The 20,016-nt window shown below is 46.5% G+C and overlaps 1 protein-coding gene across 1 annotated transcript in view; it reads left to right on the top strand.

Moving 5' to 3' along the window:
- The first annotated feature begins 13,849 nt into the window (after positions 1–13,849).
- The window catches only part of LOC119383158 (transcription factor Sox-5), a 450,853-nt gene continuing 444,686 nt past the window's right edge, over positions 13,850–20,016 (top strand). The window contains exon 1 of the mRNA XM_037651176.2: positions 13,850–13,892. The gene's annotated coding sequence lies outside the window, so the exon portion shown is untranslated. The remainder of the gene's footprint in view (positions 13,893–20,016) is intronic.

Genomic DNA, 20,016 nt, shown 5'->3' with positions numbered 1-20,016 from the left:
GTTCGCGTGCCACTTGAACAAACGTGTAGATTTTCACGTTCAAAAGAAGCGTGTTGACTACAAAGCCTGTATTTAAGAACATTGATTCTATATAGAACGTTGTTAAGTCTGAGGAAGCTAATATCGTTGGCCACGAACTGTGTACTGGCTGCGGATAGCGACAGCGAAATGAAGAAGGCCCTCTACTGTGGTTATCGCCGTAGCTTTCCCACGCATGCGCTGTCAGCGGGTGAACACAATATATGTGTGTTGGTGGCGTGAGTGTTGGATGTTCGAGCTTCAGTGCAATGGCTGTCGCAATAATTACGAGGGCTGTATATAAAGTAAGCTGTGGCACGGCCGCGATTGAATTCTAGCAAAGTGATATATCGTTTACTTTCGTTTCAGTGTGGCCGTGGCTGAAAAAACAGCGACTCGGCATACTTGTCGGCATTTTTTATTAAGATGAAATTGTATGCGACATGAGGCGACGCACCGACGCTTCATGAATGCTCCGATACGTCTGTACAAATGCGTACGAGCTGCAAGCTGTTTACTGAATCCTTTCGAGTGTTGCGTGTAAATACTTAAAGGGATCGGCAGTCTCTTCGTCGTGGGCAAAGCGTATGTGTCTCTTCCGGTCTTGTAAGTCAAGAAACACATCACGTGATTGAGTCTTCCGCATCGCAGCATTGCGACTCCAGCCGCCGAATTGTGCATGGCGAGGTGTCAGTGAAAGCCGCATAGTGTCTGACAGCGGCGTAGCCAGGGGCGTGTCCCGCAAAAAAAAAAAGAAAGAAAGAAGAAGAAGAAGAAAATCTGGCTAGCTCCTTGATGCCTCAGTCAGTGAACACATGCTTGTTTTTTTTTCTGTTCAGTGCACGCGGCATATGTGAAATATGAAAGACAGCTAGCTGGCCTAATCGCGTCTATGCGTGTACAATGAGGCACAGACTAGGCGAAGGACTTTTTAACAGTTCATAAAAGTAGAAACAGCGCGAGAAGATGGTGTATACAGCGAAGAATCATGCCCGACAGTGCTTACCACGTGTTTTTCTTCTCTGCGTGGGCCGTCTATTGGCGCTGTTTTCACGTTTATGAACTCAAGTAATAGGCCCAACGTAGCGCACGTAGGCTATAAACAGCTCCGACAGTTGTTGCGCAGTTCGCGTCCCTCGTTGGAAACAGTGATTTCATGGGCCCGTAGTCCTTCACTTTCTAAAGTGTGCTATTTCGCCCGCAATGACCGCGATAACGTCGCCGGGAATAAGTTCTGACCAAGTTCAACTATCGTATCTACTCGTGTACAGTGATCCAGCCTCTGGTTTATGTCGGCTGCTCGTTAATGTTGGCTGAATGATTGATAATGTTGGGGTAAGGATAAATAGCGCTGGCAAATATCGGCAGGTGTTAGCTAACGTTGCCTGTCCGCTGTTTTAGCAGCGAAATTGTATTTATTCATTCATTCTCAAGTAAATGACTCGATTTCATACGTATTTTTTTATGTGTATGTGGTTTATGTTTTCGTCGTTATGCCTTATCCCATTGCGATTCTGCGTCCTCATTCGGATACGCGGCTTACTTTGGCTGAAATATTTTGCTACACGCGATAGCTTTGGAGAAGGCACTACCGTGTTTCGCGACCCATTGTACGTGGGGCGTTTCGACAGGAATTTTAATTTTTTTTTTACCTTTTTAGGAATGGTTGCTGCCAGCAGATAACCACCGCGTGTAATTTGAGTGCGTCGTTGAACTCAATTTACGAAGGGGCATAGCATGAATACAACACAATAATTAGATAACTATTTACGTTGTAAGTGCAATTAATTCCTGTAAAAAACACTATAATTTGTTCTAACACTTACGCTTTTTTTTTTTAAAGTCAGTCTTCAGAACCTTGGCATGACATTATGTGAATTCATGCATTTATAGACAGTCGATCGTAATGCATGTCTCAAAGGATGAAGCACGATGCAAATTACGAAAAAGTAACGGAACTACGTGTAATACTTTGTTCCCGTCCCTCTCCACCTGAAGAAAATGCGGCCGCCTCCGTCGGGTCGGCTCCTCCACACTACCGCGACTCTCTCGTTCGCCTGCAAAGTTGGCTCCGCCGCGGCGCGCGATGGGCGGGAGCCTGGCCTTCCGGGAGGCCAATTCCATTAGCGGAATCGTGACTGCCGCCCATACCATGCGTTCGCTGGAGTCCGTTCGCCGGCTCGCATGCATACATATACGCCCTATTGTACGGCGCGTTCCCTTGCTGAAGCTATTGCATCCACAGGGATGTCCGGCATCACTGTTTGGCGGGTACGTTGCTTCGCGCCCGTTCACATAGGTGAGCAACTTACACGCCATTGGCACTCCATCCGTGAGACCGTGTTCCTATAGGTCATTAAAAAGTAAAAGAATGGACAGGAACTTTCTGTTTGTTTTTCTTTTTCATTTACAAAGAGCGTTCTTTATGCATAACATTAACGCTTTCTTGCATCGCTCTCCAATTCGCATTCATCGCGACGCCTAATGGAGACTAACACGCAGAGAGAAGCCATGTCGCATTACCTCATAAAAAAATGTAATGTGAATCTAATCAGTCGTAATAAGTGTGGCGGTTTAGCCCGAGTAAGGGTAGCACGGCGGCTTTGAAAACATGCATTAAGTGCAATTATACTTCCAGGGAAATAAACAACTGATAAAATGAGTGCATATGCAAGGCGATTGAAATGGCGTCGTCTTTCGTTGAATTCACTATGCAACGGTCCACTTGCCGACTGTTGTCACAGCCGTACGTTGCTGCACAAGGGAATTGCAGTAGTTGCTCAAGTAATCGGTGCTCTTTTATTGCAAGCCTGAAGTTCGATGATGAGATTCCGCACTTACCAGGGTATGCAAGTCGATGGAGAAAAGGAAGCAGCCTTTGTTTTCGCATATGTAATACCCATAGAAGAGAAATTAAATGTTCGGTGTACTCAATAAGTGGATTAATTTTTCCATCCTTTGGTTATGTTAAGTGTTATTCAGAACGCGTTCCAAGAACAAGCATTCTTGGTTCACCACTGGGTTTCGCGCAAGGTACCTCCACGATAAGCCTGCATAGCCGAAAGCCAGTCATCCCATTCATTTGCCTCCGCAAAGTTGTGGCTCCCCAGGAAACTGGTGAGATAGAGACAATATGAAACTTACCTAATTACAAGTTATCCAACTAGTCATGAAGTGACTAACCTAAATCATAATTCATGGACTAACCTACATCCCCGACTAACCTAAATCACAAGCCACGCTAACTTCCCAATTTGGGGATGTCTGCATAGCTGACGGCCTGGCATGTAACTCTAAAAGTATGGTCAGGCGTTGGGTTTCGCTTAGCTTTCAGTATTCTCTTTGGTGCTCACGCCTTTTTTTTTTTATCTGTCTTCCTGCTTTCACGTGTCACTAAGCATAAATAACATGTGCCTTCAGCGCATCATTATTAACGTGACCTGCACAAGCAAGTTCATTTCGTAGATGGACTCACTGACGCTTTGGCGTTGCAATGTTGCCCAGGTCCTGCGTCGTGTTTTGCGATGTCACACAGCCAGTCTCTTGAAAGTGTAGTGAACTTACATTTCGCGTTGAGCTTGGAACTGCAGGTTATACTCGGCCGGTAATGAAGCGCCTCACGTGTGTTGTGTTCAACGAAGAAAGCTCTAATATTTCTTTCATCTACACTTTTCAACATGTCTAGATGAATCTGTATAATGTACAATGTGAAACTGGTGTATGAGATATTTCTGTGTTTTCATTAATGGATATGCATGTCAGGCACATTAATTGACTTCATCCCTCAGTGTCTACCTACAGGTACTAATATTAATACTAACACTAATAAAAACTGCACTACCTCAATAAATTTGTTCTTAAATAATTGTGCGCATCCTTCAAAGACGTTTTCTCTAATTTCACGTGATTGTCGCCAGCCCAGTAGCCGTGGAAGACCGTTGGGGCGGCGTCAGAGTGTGAAAAAAGTTGCTTTTTTTTTACAGCTGCTTGTACATTATGACAAAAGTTGAAAAATTGGTGACCTGTAAAAACGGAGCGATTTTTACAGCTTCTTTCCTCCTCCTGCTCTACGTCGTCGCTGTATGTAACAATAATATTCGTGACAATCGTCATTGTTTTATATTGTACTTATGCTGCCAAGATTTACAGCAACTTTTTCATCTTGATTTACTAGCTGTTGTGCCCGAATACATCTAGTTTACGCATTCACAGCCTTCATACGTAAAGGTGTTTTATTGTTCGTGAATACAAGAAGGAAACAAAAGGCAGCGCTCGTAAAATTCGTACACAACGCCTCTGAGAACCAACAGGCACAAGACTTTACCGACACTGCTTTCATGTTGATTCAGCAGCGAGGAGCTCTGCTTTAAACTTTCGCTACTCGGAGACTGCAACTGGGCTCAGAGAGAACAAATGTTGCCCTTTGACGCCGACTTCAAATGTAGGCCATGTTCGGAATATCTTAAAGCCGCCGACATTCTCCCGGGCATAGCTTGGCGCTGTTGTGGTCGGTATCTTTTTTTCCTGGCTGAGCTTGGCGCGACCGCTGCTCCCTGGGCCGACACTCGGGCCTTGAGAAACGGCACATCGACGGCGGGTATGGATTTTATTCGCGGTAGCGGTTCGCCTAATTGATTTTGAATGCGACGATGCGGATGTAAGCCCTGCGTCACGCTTCGCGACATAGGCTCTGTAAGCTGTATCTTGAAGAAGCGCTAATCGTCGTCTTTCATGGTACTGGCTTAAAGTGCGAGGCCGCGGCTTAACGGAATGAATGTCTGGATGACGCTAAATGAAGAAGAAGAAGCGATGCCCTGTTAGGTTGAACTCGGAGGCGACCTTTCGCCGCTTTACACTCTTGCGTCTTTACAAATGCATCAGATATAGCTCAAAGCGCTGTTCTGAATTACGGCACTGATATTAAAAAGAAAAGTTTAGTTGTTGCTTTTTCTTAACGAAAGCGGAAGATGCTTAAACGCAGCGTTCTATCCACTTGTTCGACAACGCGTTTAGCCGTCATTGCAAATACTTATATCTCGTGCTGAATAGAGACCGCAAGAAGGTTTGCTAAAATATGTGAAGTGAACGCATGAGTTTGATTATAGTGCGCGTCACACATTGTCTTTTTCGTTTGCTTGGCGACTAAATGCAGGAATCAATCAACCCGCATGAAGTTTGCACCATTTGCAACGCATAAATGTTGATTTATTTTTTATATAACCTAAAGGTAAATGTTAAGTCGACGCGGATTATTGAAACATCGTTCCAGAAAACTCGTAGTGCTGGTCTCGGGCCAAGGAAGTGCTCGGTTTGAAGGAAAATCACGTTTTAGTGGTCTACATATCGTTATCGCAATTAAAACGGCCGCCTCCGAGAAAGGCCGTGTGACGTTGCCTTCGCCATGCCCGTCCGTTACTGCCCGCGACAGCCGGCGCGGCGGCGTCGGAGCAACTTACGCAATTCTCAAGGGTAAAATCAAGTTCTTTTATCCATGAATCAAACCAAATCGCACAAGTTTAATTTCATTTCGTCTTGTAATACGCTGAAACGTCGTTTTATATCATAAGCAGTTTGAGTACTAGCGATTTGTTCCACTGAGGACGTTTTACGTTATCGGGCTCTTGTTTCCAAAACGTCCCACTGGTGGCGCAAATCGTGCACTACACTTGCCGTGCTTCCTGATTACTAAAGCGTTTCTGTGCATAATACTGACGCTTCAGAGGTCCTCAAGGAGGGCTGAGCTTTCACTCTGACATGAAATGTCATTTGCCTTTAGTGTCCCTTTAACTTCTTTTTCTTGAGAATATCCGATACATTTTTCAAGGTGCAGGGGCCTCGGGAGGCCTTAACCGCGATGACCTTTCTCGGGAATGCCGACGGGCGAGTCCCGCACGGGACCAACAATAGTCACCGCCGGGCGACCTGTCTTGTTGCCCGAGGGCGTCGCAAGAGCCGCGGAGCACACGACACCCCAAAGTGGCCGTTAAAAGACACACCGCGCGACTTCTACGGGTCGCTCTTTATCCGATGCGTGAGAAGAAAACAGTAACCTGCAGCAACGCAAATCCGTCTCTTTCTTCTTTCTTTGTTTCTTTCAACAGATAAAGCAAAAGGAATTGTGCAAGGAGGCAAAAACCAAAAGAGAATAAGACGAAGACTATGGGATCCCCCCCCCCCTCTTTCTTCTAAGACACCGCTAAGCCTCCAAAGAAACGGAGATTGAGCATCCGAGACGATTATAAAGAAAAACGAAGAAGAAAAAGAAGAGCGATAGGGGACAGAATAAAACCGGGCCGCCTTTTTCTTTCTTTTACGCCAAATCCAGAAACCTGTTTCGTGATTCTGACGGCCATCAAAATGCGAAGAAGCCCTTGTTCGAGAAAGCTAAGTCGCTGTGGGAAAGAGGAGGGCGTCCTCCCTTTTTTACGCGTTACGTCCCTTCTTCGTTTCTTTTTTTTTTTCTTTACGTTCTTTTCTATTCTTCTTCTTATTGTTTCCACAGCCGATAACGCGCACGCAATAGTTTCTATAGCGCGTATCTCTTCTCTCTTGCTTTCTGTTTATATTTTCTCGTTTCACTTCGCACCATCTCGAAAGCTTAGCGTCGTTCGCCCATGGTCTTCCCCCGGTTACGCGCGTACTTTCTTTTACGTACTCGGCGACTTCTCTGCACGAGCGATACGATTGCTAGCGACGAGCGAGCGCACATGCGCTACTTGAAACGGAGAACAAAAGAGAAGGCAGCACTTCACGTTTCTTATAACTCCCTGGTTGCTTTACTTGGTTTTTCTTTTGTTGCCACATCGGAAAGGAAGAAGATGGAAGAAAAAGACGTAAAGGTACGGCTTAACTATTATTGAGCGAGCAAAGACAGGTAGAGAGGAGTTCGAAAACCGACTACATGCTATATTGCTCTCCTTCTCATCGCACTCTGCATGTTTTGAGACGAGATGGCGCTGCGGAATTGTTATTTTTCTTATATTGTTATTCCTCGAATTGCGCTCTCGATGGCGGCGCTCTAGGCGACTGGCAAGGTCGTATTGTACATAACGCCCGAGAGCGCGGCTGACGCATTAAGTTATAAGAAAGAAAGAAGAGAAGTTGGTAGATTCGGACTGTTTTCCTGTTTCGGCGATACTAAAAAAAAAGGTTAAAAACAAACATGAGAGCCAAAGGTCGTTCTTCGGTCACTTTGGGGTGCGCATCTGGTAGCGCACCTATAGGCGGCTGCCGCAAAGCGGCCGCTCTCATCTCTTCCTGCCGTTCCTCCTCCTCACATGTTCGGTATGACCCGGGGCGTCGGACAATGCAAGAGCGCGGCGCACTTGCAAGGCGCTATCTTTGCTCATGCCATCCTCTCGCCTCTTCCTTTGGTTTTTTTTTTTTTATCTTCCGAAGCTTCATCTTCCGAGGTCGTTGTCGTCCCTTTCGCGGAGCCCCCTTCTATTGAACCGATATGTGGGCACGTATAGGTCGCTGAGCAGGTGCTATGCAGCAGAGGCTTGCGTCACTGCAATCGCACGCTAGAAGGCACCAACGAAACCCGACTGACTGTGTGCAGGCATCACGACGTTACGTATAGACGTTACGTGACTCAATGGAGTAGCTATATCTACCCGAGTCGTGGTATGCGTGGTCTTTTAAGTCGTGTTACAGAGGTTTTTCAACCTGTTGCGGGCGAGGTATATAATGGGAATATATGCATTCCCAAATACCACCTGCCATGGTGGTCTAGTGGTATATGGTGCTTAACTGCTGACCCCAAGGTGGCGGGATCGAATGCCGGCCGCGGATGCCGCATTTCGATGGTTGTAGAATGATAGAGGCCGGTGTGCCTAGATTTCGGTGCACGTTAAAGAACCCCAGGGGGTCGAAATTTCCGGCGCCCACCATTACAGCGTCTCTCATAATTATATCGTCGTTTTGGGACGTCAAAACTCCAACAATTATTATTATTATTCCCAAGCACATCGCTATTGGGCACCCATTCGTGATCGCCATAAGTGTTTTAAATGCGAATGTGTTTTTACTTCTTTAATCATGCGAATTTTGCACATATGTCGGCGCTCCTTGAATTGAGCAGTCAAACGCGGGCATGGGACTACCACTAGTCTAGTTGATTGGTAAGGGATCATTATTAATTTGGTAACGTAAAACAAAACGACGGAAAGCGAGTCAACACAACTGGTGTTAACTCACAGCTGTAAAATGGGGAGTTAGCACCAGCTCTGTTTACTTTTCTGAGTATTTTACAAGGCACGACTGCGATTTTACATTAGCATTTCAGTGAGTGCCTTTTATTTGTCACGTGGGGCCTTCACTGTGCGTGTGCGCGATCACGACCCTGTGTATGTTTGGCTTATGTTGCTACATCTTGCTACAGGTTTGCCGGTGCAGGGTAACCTACCTCACAAACCCTCTTCCGGTTAAGCTCCGAACTTTCACCATATTGTTCAATGCTTTATTATAATCCTTGCGCCATAACATTCACTATGTTACGAGCATTGTATAACAGAAAGCGAAACTTAAACTAGGAAGTGTAGAAAACACGTTATAACTCAGAATTGCACTACTGAGAGCCCGTGTTCGCAATTAGTCGTTGTCATTGTCTCTAATGACACGCCTAGCCTCAGGATTTGCTGAAACTTTGTCCTGTGAACAAGTCTAGCATATCAAGTTTTTGTGCGCGTGCGGTCCCTGTTTTCTTCTACATTTGATGAGGATCGGAAAAGACGCATGGACAGACTCAGAAAAGCTAGCTTCGAGCTCTTCAGAGGAGACCTTACGCGTCGGTGCCCTGAAGTATGCGTCTGCACTCATCATCATCGCATTCTTCTTAGGCTAATATTGTTCGTGAGAGGAAAGTCCAGCTTATCCTGGCGCTGGACAAGTTACCATAGTGAAAGCGAGCAGTCATTGGCAAACAGCGCTTACTAACGAACGGCGTGGACAAGCGTAACTGCAAGGCTCACGTAAACATAATGCAAATACTCGTTCTTTGCATCCTTCTCGTCCATGTCTAATGAATCCAGGCTATGTCCAATTCAATCTAAACTACTAGCTCACATCATATAAGCAACAAAGTCTCCCTGAGCGCATTTGTTTCGTTGACGCTTACCAGCGATCTCTTTCATGTTATTACATGATCTGCAATGGTTAGCAGTTTCGAGAAGAATCATCGTTACCGTTTCAACAGTTCGCCTTGAATGATAGAAAAATAAAATAAAAACATCAAGTCCGATGCCTTTGTTTCACATTGTGGACACTTTCACTGAAATGCTTCCTCGACACTGTTCACGCAACAAGGCAATCGACAACAGTTTCACGTCTCGTCTCAACAAACACAAAGATAGTTAGGTCAGCCAAGGTTGTCGTTTGCCAAGATCGGGTCATCTTTTAGTTCTCTCCGAGATTTCGCTTCCCGGCGGGGGCCATCTATCCTCCTCTCCCGCGTGTAAGCCGCGGAAATTTAATACCCTAAGGCCTTCGCTGCGCGTTCGATTGCTGGTGCTTTTCTCCCCGGGGGAGCCACAAAGGCTCCACTATAAGCAGAAACCCCCACGAATCGAGGTCGTCGCTTCTGTTGCTGCTGCGGCTGTTGCTTCTCGGTGTTTTTCGGAGCGAAAAGAAAAGAAACTGGCTCGAAGCAAAAAAGCACAACCTGGCAGGAGGGCAACGTGTTTGCCAGCTGGATGCAACAACATAGATTTGCGGCTGCGTTTCACCGTCCTCTAGATGTATATACCTCAGTTGTGCGCATACAGGGAGGGGGGGGGGTGCGCTGTGGCGTTGTACGCAAAAGGACACCAGCGAAGCGCGAGCATGCTTATAGGGCTGCTGAATATGCGGCGACTCATTTTCGCTGCAGCGGCGTCTCACGAATGTATAGTTGAGCATCGACGACTGGCCGAGTGCGAGAGGCCAAACGAAGAAGCGCGCGCACCTTCTTTTAGCTTTTTCATTGCAGTTCGCTGCGCAGGGTCGCTCGCCATGGCGTTGTCGTTGCGGTACACCTTGCGCGGGTGGAGGTCGGATATGGAAGCGCGCTCTTCACGTTCCTAGTTTGTTAACGTGCACGTGCCAGGAGAATTCGACTTCGTGTGAGCCGCATCCTAATCGAGTCCAACCGGCTGTTGACGGTGAAGACGAAAGACAACGAACAAAAATAAGATGAACAAGAACACCGGGGAATTAAGCGACTCCTGCAGCGTCGTCATTAGCACGCGAACCTCGCGACCGTTCGTCGGCCAATCCGGGTATAAATGCATATACTATATAATATACGTCGCCGCTTAGTATATATTTATACGCCCCGCCGTGCCAAAGAACGCTTCTGCGCGAATGAATCGCTGCCGTATCACATGCAGGGACAAGGACGACAATAAACTGTGTCCTCTAAAAAAGAAATAGCCGGCCCGTTCCGATCTCCTTTCTCATTCACGGCTCCTCTTGTTTCTTTTTTCGTTCTATATTCAGCATTTCGCACGTGTGCACAGTCTCCGGGTAGTCGCAGCAGTAAATTAAGACGGACGGATCAGCCGCAATGCGTATGCATGCGTGTCTGTACGTATGTATGTGTGCGTTTGTGGCGGCGTCTGTATCTACTGGCGTTTCGGGCTTATCTGGGATGCGCTCGGTATTAGCCGTAATGTACAATACTGCGTCTTGCACCTTCGCAACTCCTTCTTCCCTTTCCACCGGAGTCTTCTAGTACGGCGGAGTCGATCGCGCGCCGCATCAGTCGTAAAGAGTGAACTCGTCTTTTTGGGGGTCTCCGATGGCTTGTCTTGTATACAAACCGGCGGCCTGCTGCTGCTGCTGCTGCTGCTGTTGCTGCGGGAGGCAACTCTTGCGTAAGACATGGGGACGAGCGCCGATGCCCTTGACGGTACTGAGGATTATCTTATCGCGATGGTATAGACACACACTCACCGTGACGCCGTAAAGGAAGTGTATACGTGGACGGATCCGTCATGCATTATTCGTGGCGACCCGCAGTATAAAGTGGCCCGTTGCGTTGTTGTTCCCTGACACGTGAAGCGGAGCGTTTTTTCTTCTTTTAAAGAATCACTGACCTCGCTGCTCCGCGAGGCGTGCAGAATTCAGCTCGGAAAGAAAGGTTGCGGGACTTTTTTTTTTGTCGCGCTTTTTTAATGCCTCTTCGCAGTGGTGGTCTGTAGGGGCACCCATTATTTTCGCGGCGTATAAACGCGAACTGAAAACGTCTTTCGAAGGTCCCCCTCGAATGATTGAGAGAACTTGTGGCGTGCGTTACCCTTTAGCGGGATTAAGTTATGCTCTAGCTGGATTAAATCGTTTCATTCCCTTTTTTTTTTCGTCTCTCTCTGTGTGCGTGTCCTCCGATGTAGTCTCCAACCAGCTTATTTTGTGCGGATAAGGCTCAGCACTGGTTTGTTCTTTATATACCGTGTAGCCTGTATAAGAAAAAAAAAAAACTGAGATCTCTGTGTTTCTCATTCGTTTAGGTTGACTCGACGAACCCACCACAGTACATTTTGCAAAGTTGTAGTTGTCGACCCGTGCTTATGAGGAAATATTTCGGGTTTATTTCGCGCGTGCGTTCCGATGACCAGGTTCTAACGCCACGCTAGTGTCACGTCAACGTGCGCTACCATCAACTCTACTTTAATCAAGGCCCGTGCGTTGAGAACGGGGTTGGAGTGAAGGCCGACTTCATTACACCTGAGTAGAAAATAAACTGCAGGTATCTTGCGCATTTGTCTGGTCGAAATAACTACACGTTATAAAATATGTGCCCGAGTCTTGCCTCATTCGATAGCTTTCTACATGCATTCCCCTACATGTGTTTATCTTTTTCCAACCTTCCGGTTGGCTGTGATACGACTCTTCATCAGACTCGTTTTCGCACTGTTTTATACGTATTTCCTTCGTTGGTAATGGCCTAGATGCTCCCCATTTATGCCACTACCACCAGTTCACATCACCATCACCGATACTCAGCGCCGAGACCTTGCAATCCGCTTTGTCGCGACGCATTAGAGAATTTCAGTCTTTTCAGGTACCTGACATCCCGCATATGCACTTTCTTGACCGACAGCCTAAGGCTAAACGGTAGAGAATTGTCGCATGTGCGAATGAACGTGTCTGCTTGCATTTCAGTTCATTCATAAAATTAAGACAAATATAACAAAGTTCTGTAGCTTTGTTTTCTGTAATTGCAATCATATTATCAAGCACACTGTAGCGTGGGAATACGGATCAATTTTGACCAACTGAGGCTCTAACGGGACGTGAGTCTAGTTCCAGGAGTGTTATTGCGTTTCGCCCATTGAATTCCGCCGTCTGACCGGAATAGAAGCAGACTCTTCAGGCTTTGCTGCGCAACGCTACAGCGCTTGCTTACATCACACGGCGCATATCTGAAGTCACACAGCTTGACAGCAGTCAGAGCTGTTCGCTGTGACTGTTGGTAGTATATTACCGTCGCTGACGTATGCCACCCGCAGGGGTGCATCGCATGCAGCGTCATGTGTGCGTATGCGTGCGTGTGTACGTCTGTGTGAGTGAGTGAGTGAGTGAGTGAGTGAGTGAGTGAGTGAGTGAGTGAGTGAGTGAGTGAGTGAGTGAGTGAGTGAGTGAGTGAGTGAGTGAGTGAGTGAGTGAGTGAGTGAGTGAGTGAGTGAGTGAGTGAGTGAGTGAGTGAGTGAGTGAGTGAACAGGGTGGGTGGGCGAGTGGGTGGGTGGAGTAGAGTGGAGTGCTGAACGCTGGTTAAGAAATTTATGACCGAACGAAACGCTAGATTGACGGAAGGAATAAGGCGCAAACGAGTTAAACATGCAACTAGCCCAACAAGAAATTCTACTTGAAATGCTAGAAGCAGACTTCTCAACATAATTAAGCTTGCTGAGGAGAAGCCACCTTTGAAGGCATTCACTGGACGCGTGCAGACACACACGATTTTGCACGAGCGTTAACATGACTGCTTCGCGCGTAAAATGGTGGCCATCACGCTTAAAGAATCCGCTGATTTGGCTATGATCTGCTACTTAGCACAATTTCATGGTTTCAGTTCCTAGCGGCGGTTGCCAAGTTTCTGTGGGCGAAATGCAATAACGGTCGCTTAATTAGATTTAGGTTCGTATAAATATATTAACGCACATACGGTGTCCTCATCTTCCACAGCCTCAATTTTGCCTTGCGATGAGGACACCGATGAACCAATTAATTAAGTTTAGAAGAACAGAAAGTTAGGCGGGTTTGTACTGATCCATGAAGGTACTTAGAAGCGCAAAACACACAAAATAAACTTCAGTTTGAAGTGAGCGCTCGTCTTGTCTAGTTCTTCTTGTGTATTTTGTGTGTTTTGCGCTTCTAAGTACCTTCAAGGACCAATTAATTAATCATGACGCTGATGGACTTCAACGGATTCTGAAAGTTTCGCTTTGAAGATATACAAAGAAAGAAACATTTCGGTTGAATAAATGGGCTGAAACAGCAATAATTTTCACCAGAATAATGAAAATTCTGTGTTAAGGATGCGTCTTGCCATGATCATTTTATAGTGTTGTTTTCTTTCCCCCATATCTTCATTTCCTCTGTTTCCCCCTTCCCGAAGGTGCAGGCAGGCGTTGTGGCCCTTCAGGTGGCAGTTGTCGGCCTGTTTCCTCCCTATTTCCTCTGTGTCTTCGTGTTTTCTATGTAACCAAACCAAATAATAATAATAATTTTTCTAAAGACGTTTTCGCCTTTTACTATAGTTCTCTAAAGACTCGTTCTACATGTGTTACATGATGTTTCTTGTTATTCTATTACGAAACAGGTTCATCGCTCCGTGCGCAAGAAGGAAGAGGCCACTATAGCTGTATTGAAGGGTGCTCAACTGATGCTGAAAGTAAGTGAAGATAATCTAACTGCTTTGACCATTAACATCGCAATAATAAAAAGTTTTGCACCCTACTGTCCAGCTCTTCCGCGTAACTCTGAAAACGAAAGGGCAAAACCGCCATTTTACTAAATTGTTCCGGCAACGATGCTTCTCGAAGTGGGTACACTTTTAACAAGAATGCTAGCTGGTGTACGTAAGTTAGCTAGTGTGCGACTTACTGCTACCGCAACAACAAAAGTAAGCCATTGGACGTTCACGTCGACATTAATATACAAAAGCACTTCTCCGACGTGCAGTTAAGGAAAACCGACTTTTTACTGCGAAAGCGATTATATAGACATTCAAGGCGCATCTTCTCCGTCGCCGTCATGTTCCGTATAAAGTCCAAATTGATAACATCGCTTGCGCGTCGTATTTTCTAGGTGAAGCGCCAGAGGGCTGTCGCCGGTCGAGGCTCAAGCACATATGAAACGCGCCGGCCGTCTCCGTCGAGGGAAGGCGCATGGAAAGGTGCCAGAAAAGGGGGCGGGGGGGGGAGAGGGGAGCCTGCGTCGCTCTGGCAAGAACTGCGAGCTTTTAACAAACGGCGGTGGTTGCGCGCTCTATCTCGATGCAGATCAGCTGGCGGTTCATACCTTAGCACGTGCTGAACTCTCACCGCTTAGTTTGCGTTGGAGCGATAGACAGCACGGAGGTCTCTTTCCTCGCTGCAGCAGTCAGCTGCTAGTCTTAATTCGTATAGCATACTAGTTTGTTGCTACCGTATTCACTGCTTCGCCCTCGCGGCGAAATGGTGACTTTGTGGTTATGTAATCCCCTCAATTAGCTCAATTTATTGAGGTTACAGTTCAATACAAAAAGTGTATACGGTGCACTTTTCCAACGCTCCTAGGCGATTCCTGAGCTGAGACTTCGTAAAATTAGCACGCTCAGTTTAATACGAGTATAATGACTCTGGATCATAACACTAACTCTTGAACCCTCTAGATAATGGCTTCGAGGATAATGATGCGCCAGAAGCAGGCTTTTTTCCGTAAGAAGGAGGAGGATGAGGAACGGAAGGAAAGGCAAGGAGACCAAACAGACGCGCATACGGTTTGCTGCCTTACTCTGGGGAAGAGGGATTAAGGGATTAAAGAGATTAAAGGCTCGTTGTTGTGAGAAAGAAGTATTTTAATGCATTCATCGCACTCCTGCAGACGCACTCGTTGTTGCATTAGTGTTTGCACGGCCGCTTTTCGACGCAAAACGGTGGCCGTTACTGCGACACCCCCCCCCCTCCCCCCATTCACATCACCAGTCCTCGGCATGCGGTTCTCTTGCGGTTCCTTTCGTCAAGACGCGTTAGTACATGTTACTTTTGCGAGACATCCCTCACATGACATATCGAAGTGGTAGCCTTATAAGAAATGACACATAACTGGTGAATAAGTTTGTCAACTCGAAGATAAAAAAGAAAAAGAAGAAGATATGATATATGTTGTTCAACGTTCCGAAATATCGGTCTTATTATGAGCCACGCCGTAGTGGGAACTACAAGAGACTTGCTTAAGAATTGTGCAGCTATATTCTCTAATATTAAAAGAATTTTCGAATGTGTGTGAGTAGAAGACATGAATAAACCTCAAGTCCTCTCATGTCAGAAAAACACTTGAAGTAAAGTTCGTGTATAGTATGACTTTTTAGAGTAGTTGAGCGGCGTCGCCGTTGGCGTCGACGGCGTAACCGATAGAGTGAACTAGGACGAACGAGAGCGAACGCTGAGTCTGTCGATATCACGAACCACTGGCCTCTGACCTCGCTTTCTTCCTCCGTCACTCGCGCTGGCCCCTCGGTTGAAGCTCGCGCGCATGTAGTGCGGGCACGTGCACTGCGGCTCGCTTCGCTTGTCGCAACGGGGCTGTCGGCGTTTCTCTTGGTTCGCGACGCCTGCGGTGCACAGAGTTGTGTGCGTAGCACTCGAGCGCTGGCACTTTCTGTGGCAATATGTAACGAATGCTACATTGCTACAACTGCGGATAGCCAAAATTTCAAACAGAGTTGGCGTTGCTCCAACACAAAGCTGCGCTCAGAATTCGCATGAGGCAGCTAGTAACGTTATCGTCGGTGAATTGTTCATAGCTAAAAACAGCTATGACGGCGTACCAAGTAGCTGCAGTCCGGAATCTTTTCTAATTTTCTCTTTCTCCCCTTTCATACGACGGACTTGCGGTCATGTAAACGTTCAACAGGGCAACACCATAATAACCTTTCTTTATGCTGGGGCCTTGTTCGCTTGCCGACCAGGTCATGGAACTTGTAAACGCACCGTGGCGACAGTTCAGTTTTTTGATGCATCTATATCCGAAATTTTGGTGCTTAGGGTCGCACTATAACACCAGCGAAATTATTTCCATTTCGGAAATTTCCTATATTCGGGGGTCACAGTAGCGGGTCACGCCCGCTACTGTGACCTCCGTATCTTGTAGCATGCTTTCCTCCGACTTTCATCATATTTTATTTTTCATTTATTAGATCTGAGAGAGCTCAAAAAAAAGAAAGAAAACTTAGCTAGAGGGACGGGGGAAAACGCGATTCTACGAACGGGCAACGGAAGCGTAAAATGAGTCAAGATGCGCTCGCTAACCATCAGCCCCCGAATCTGGTGAGAGATCAGGAAGACACTGGGCATCATTAATTACGAGGCCCCGACGACTAATCCACAAGACCGACTGAGAAACGACACCTCTCTGTTTGTTTGTTTCTTCGTTCCCTTCGTCTCAGAAGGAGCCAAAATGTCAAAGCGTCACTTGGAACGGCTCTGTTTTCTACCATAAATCAGTCGTAATCGACTGAGTGAAGCCCGCTGAAACGCTCGCTGCCACCAGTTTAGGTTCTGTATCTCGCTCTCTCTCTCTCTCTCTCTCTCACTCGCTCGCCCGCTGAGTCCCAAGTAAGCGTTTCAGACGAGCCTTATGCGTCCCTAGACACAGAGTCACATGTGTCTCTATGCGAGCTTTCATTCTCACACCTCGTTTTTAGCGTGCACCACTTTTGAGAACGAAAGCGGCGAGCATCAGTTTAGAGAGCACTTGACACATATTTACTCTGCCGGAGCAAAAGGCCGGAAGCGTCGGACAGTTGCTCCAATTTTTTAAAGTCATATATTACGGGGACTCGTCGGAGATTCCTTTAGAAGGCGCGAGAAAAAGGAAGGAAGAGAGAGGGGGGGGGGGGAGGAGGGGAGGGCGGGGTCGTGTTTGGCACCGTTTCGAGTGTGCCGAACTTCTTAGGCCCGTACTTTTCTGTTCCCGAAACGCTTCACATAAGGACGCAATTACCAACAGCTCACCTCCTCGGAGGGTCTGTCACCCGCCTGCCAAAGAAGAGGGGAAGATCGAGGGCAATCGTCACTAGGTAGGAGGACGCCGCTTTTCGTGGAAAAGGAATGAAAAATGGAATGAAATGGCTGCGTGGGATAACTTCGTGTTCTTGAATGACTAGGCTCTATGTGCTTTACCAAAAGTAACGGCGTGCGCTTCTGTATATCTAGAATTTCTTTCTATCCTCACGGACGTTACGGACACAATCACAGTTTTACCAACTTTTTTTTTTCAACTCGATTACAGTGTGTGCTTTTCTTTTTTCCTTTGTTTCTTTGGCATTGCGGCTTTCACAGTTAACCACTGCGTGTCAGCCGTGGGAAAGACGAAAAAAAGAAGGATTATTGGATTCTCAGAACCGAATAGTTTATAACAGACTTACTTCTTTCTTTCCTCGCCGCCTGCATAGCTCAAAATACGAAGGTCGCCAACTGTTTCTTTCTCGACTCCGTTCTTTGCCACCACTCTGAAACTGCCCTCCGTAACGTGTGCTGTCTCCTATAGTTGGTGTATGTGACTGCTTCCAGGTATCAACGACTGTCCAGGGTCAGAGTCATGCGCGGTGACGTCATCTCTACGATTTATACAGTTTCAATTGCTTCCATTTAACTCAGCATGTCTCCAATCATCGAGCGGCCGTGCTCCATGAAAGGACACCGCAGCAATGTGTAAATAAAACAAACGGGCCCAGAAAACGTTCCGAAGCGTTGACGAATGGCCCCGCGGAACGCGATCAGTCAAAGCAATCGCGCGCGTGTTAACGAGCGCGCGTTTGGCGAGGAACGTTATTTCCCTCGGTCGCTGATTTGCCGCGGGGCTCTGCCCGGCGGCTTTTCGGCACCTACGCATTGCTGCACTGCTGTGCGATGCGACGCGACCTTGCATGCGCAACGAGTTCCTCCCGGCAGGTCAAATCCGCTTGGCTCGCGAGGGGTGTTCATTGATCTTAAATACCTGGCACTTGCCTGTCTGTCGCGCGCAGTCTAAATACCTGGAATCGATCCAGATTCTTAGCTAATGTGGAGTTTCAAATAGCTGATATGTGCACATGCGGAAAATTTGCCGCTTACAAGGGGGCTTTAGTCAAACGGTGCGCTTAAATAGAGACATACTGCTTCGTGGGTATAAATATATGTGTAACCAGTGGTTGCGAAGGCATCCATCGTACTTCGATATTGTTATTATTATTATAGCGATAGCTCTACTTCTCCCGGTACCGACCCTAAAAACATACTTGTGCGTGTATTTGGCCTTCAAGTTGAACCTTCTCGCATGTGCGTCGTCATAGCAACGGACATGCGCAGTGTCCGTTTGTTCTCCTCTCTCGCGCACACCTCTCCGTCGGTCGGCGAGAGCCGCGAGTCGGCGGGCGCGCGCGCCTCGAAGCCTCAGCTATCATGCGACTCCCGTACCGGCAATACGAAGATAAATGTGGACAGCATGCCACTGCTTTCCGCGGTAGTACCAGCTATCGGTCGACAAGCTGGGTTTCACCGCGCTCAACAACTGCATTATTATTATTATTATTATTATTATTATTATTATTATTATTATTATTATTATTATTATTATTATATTATTATTATTATTATTATTATTATTATTATTATTATTATTATTATTATTATTATTATTGTCGTTGTTGTTGTTATTGTTGTTGTTGCTGCAAGATCAATATTTTTATGCATACCTTACGCAGCAGCCTCCTGCGAAATATTTCCTTACAACTCCTAAGTTGCATAATGACATAAATCTTGATATCGGGAAACTTTTCCATAGGCGGTTAGAGACGTGCACCTAGTGAGCCATCAGAACCTGCTTTAGAGCGTAAAGACCAGGAAGTGATGAGCCATCTTTTATTTCACTTCACATACCTAAGAGGGAAGCCATACCTAAGAGTGAAGATTACGATTAGACGTGCGTCCTGCATTGAAATGTGAACGCTTTGAACTCTTCCAGCCTGATGTCACGGATCAAGGCATGCAAATGTTACATGTGTCGTCGCTGTGGTCTTTGCTATTGCTACCAATTGATGAACTTTGCACATTCAACTTACGTTTAAATGTCCTCAGTGGCCTGTAAATCCAAATAAGACGAAGTGTTCTGAGGAAGATGAAGGCTTTGAAGTGGTGAAAACTGGTCGATAAAGAACGTCTCAGATACTTATTTAGCGGAACTTTTCTTTGTCGAGGCTCTGAAGAAGGCGATATTCTTTGTCGAAAGGTCAGCTACGTGCTCAGATATCCGTTGTTAGCCCCCGCTGTTCATTGAGTGAAGCCTCAGGAGCATCTGTCGCAATCAATTTCCACGTGTTCGAGTAGTAGCAGTGTTTGGTTTCCGCTTTCTTTGTTTCTTTCCTTTCTTTTTTGTTGATAGTAGCGGGAGTATAGTTCTTCACTTGTGCAGTAAGTAATAACTCGCCACCATTCAATCTCCCGCTCCTTATGTAACCTGGAGAGAAATCGAGAAAAAAGTATTTCAGGGAAACAATGAGAAATTGTGCTTTATGCTGATTAGTTTGCTACGGGGACTCAACGACGTGACTGCAACCAGCGAAACAGCCTGAAATTTCCACTGAACTCTATAAGTCATTGAAACATTGCGTGCACCCAATCCACAGGAGAACATGTAGCACAGAGAACACGCTTTTGCTGTACAACGATGCAAGACAAATCAAAGGCTTGAGTGTCGGCTGTCAGAACATTGCGCTAGTGTCATAACATAGGTCTGATTTCTTTGCGCACAACAAACACAAACACCCGCTATAC

The sequence above is a fragment of the Rhipicephalus sanguineus genome, chromosome 2, assembly GCF_013339695.2.
Source record: "Rhipicephalus sanguineus isolate Rsan-2018 chromosome 2, BIME_Rsan_1.4, whole genome shotgun sequence".
Taxonomy (NCBI): Eukaryota; Metazoa; Arthropoda; class Arachnida; order Ixodida; family Ixodidae; genus Rhipicephalus; species Rhipicephalus sanguineus.
Note: the sequence above shows the minus strand (reverse complement) of the source record. Positions and strands in the feature narration are given on the sequence as shown.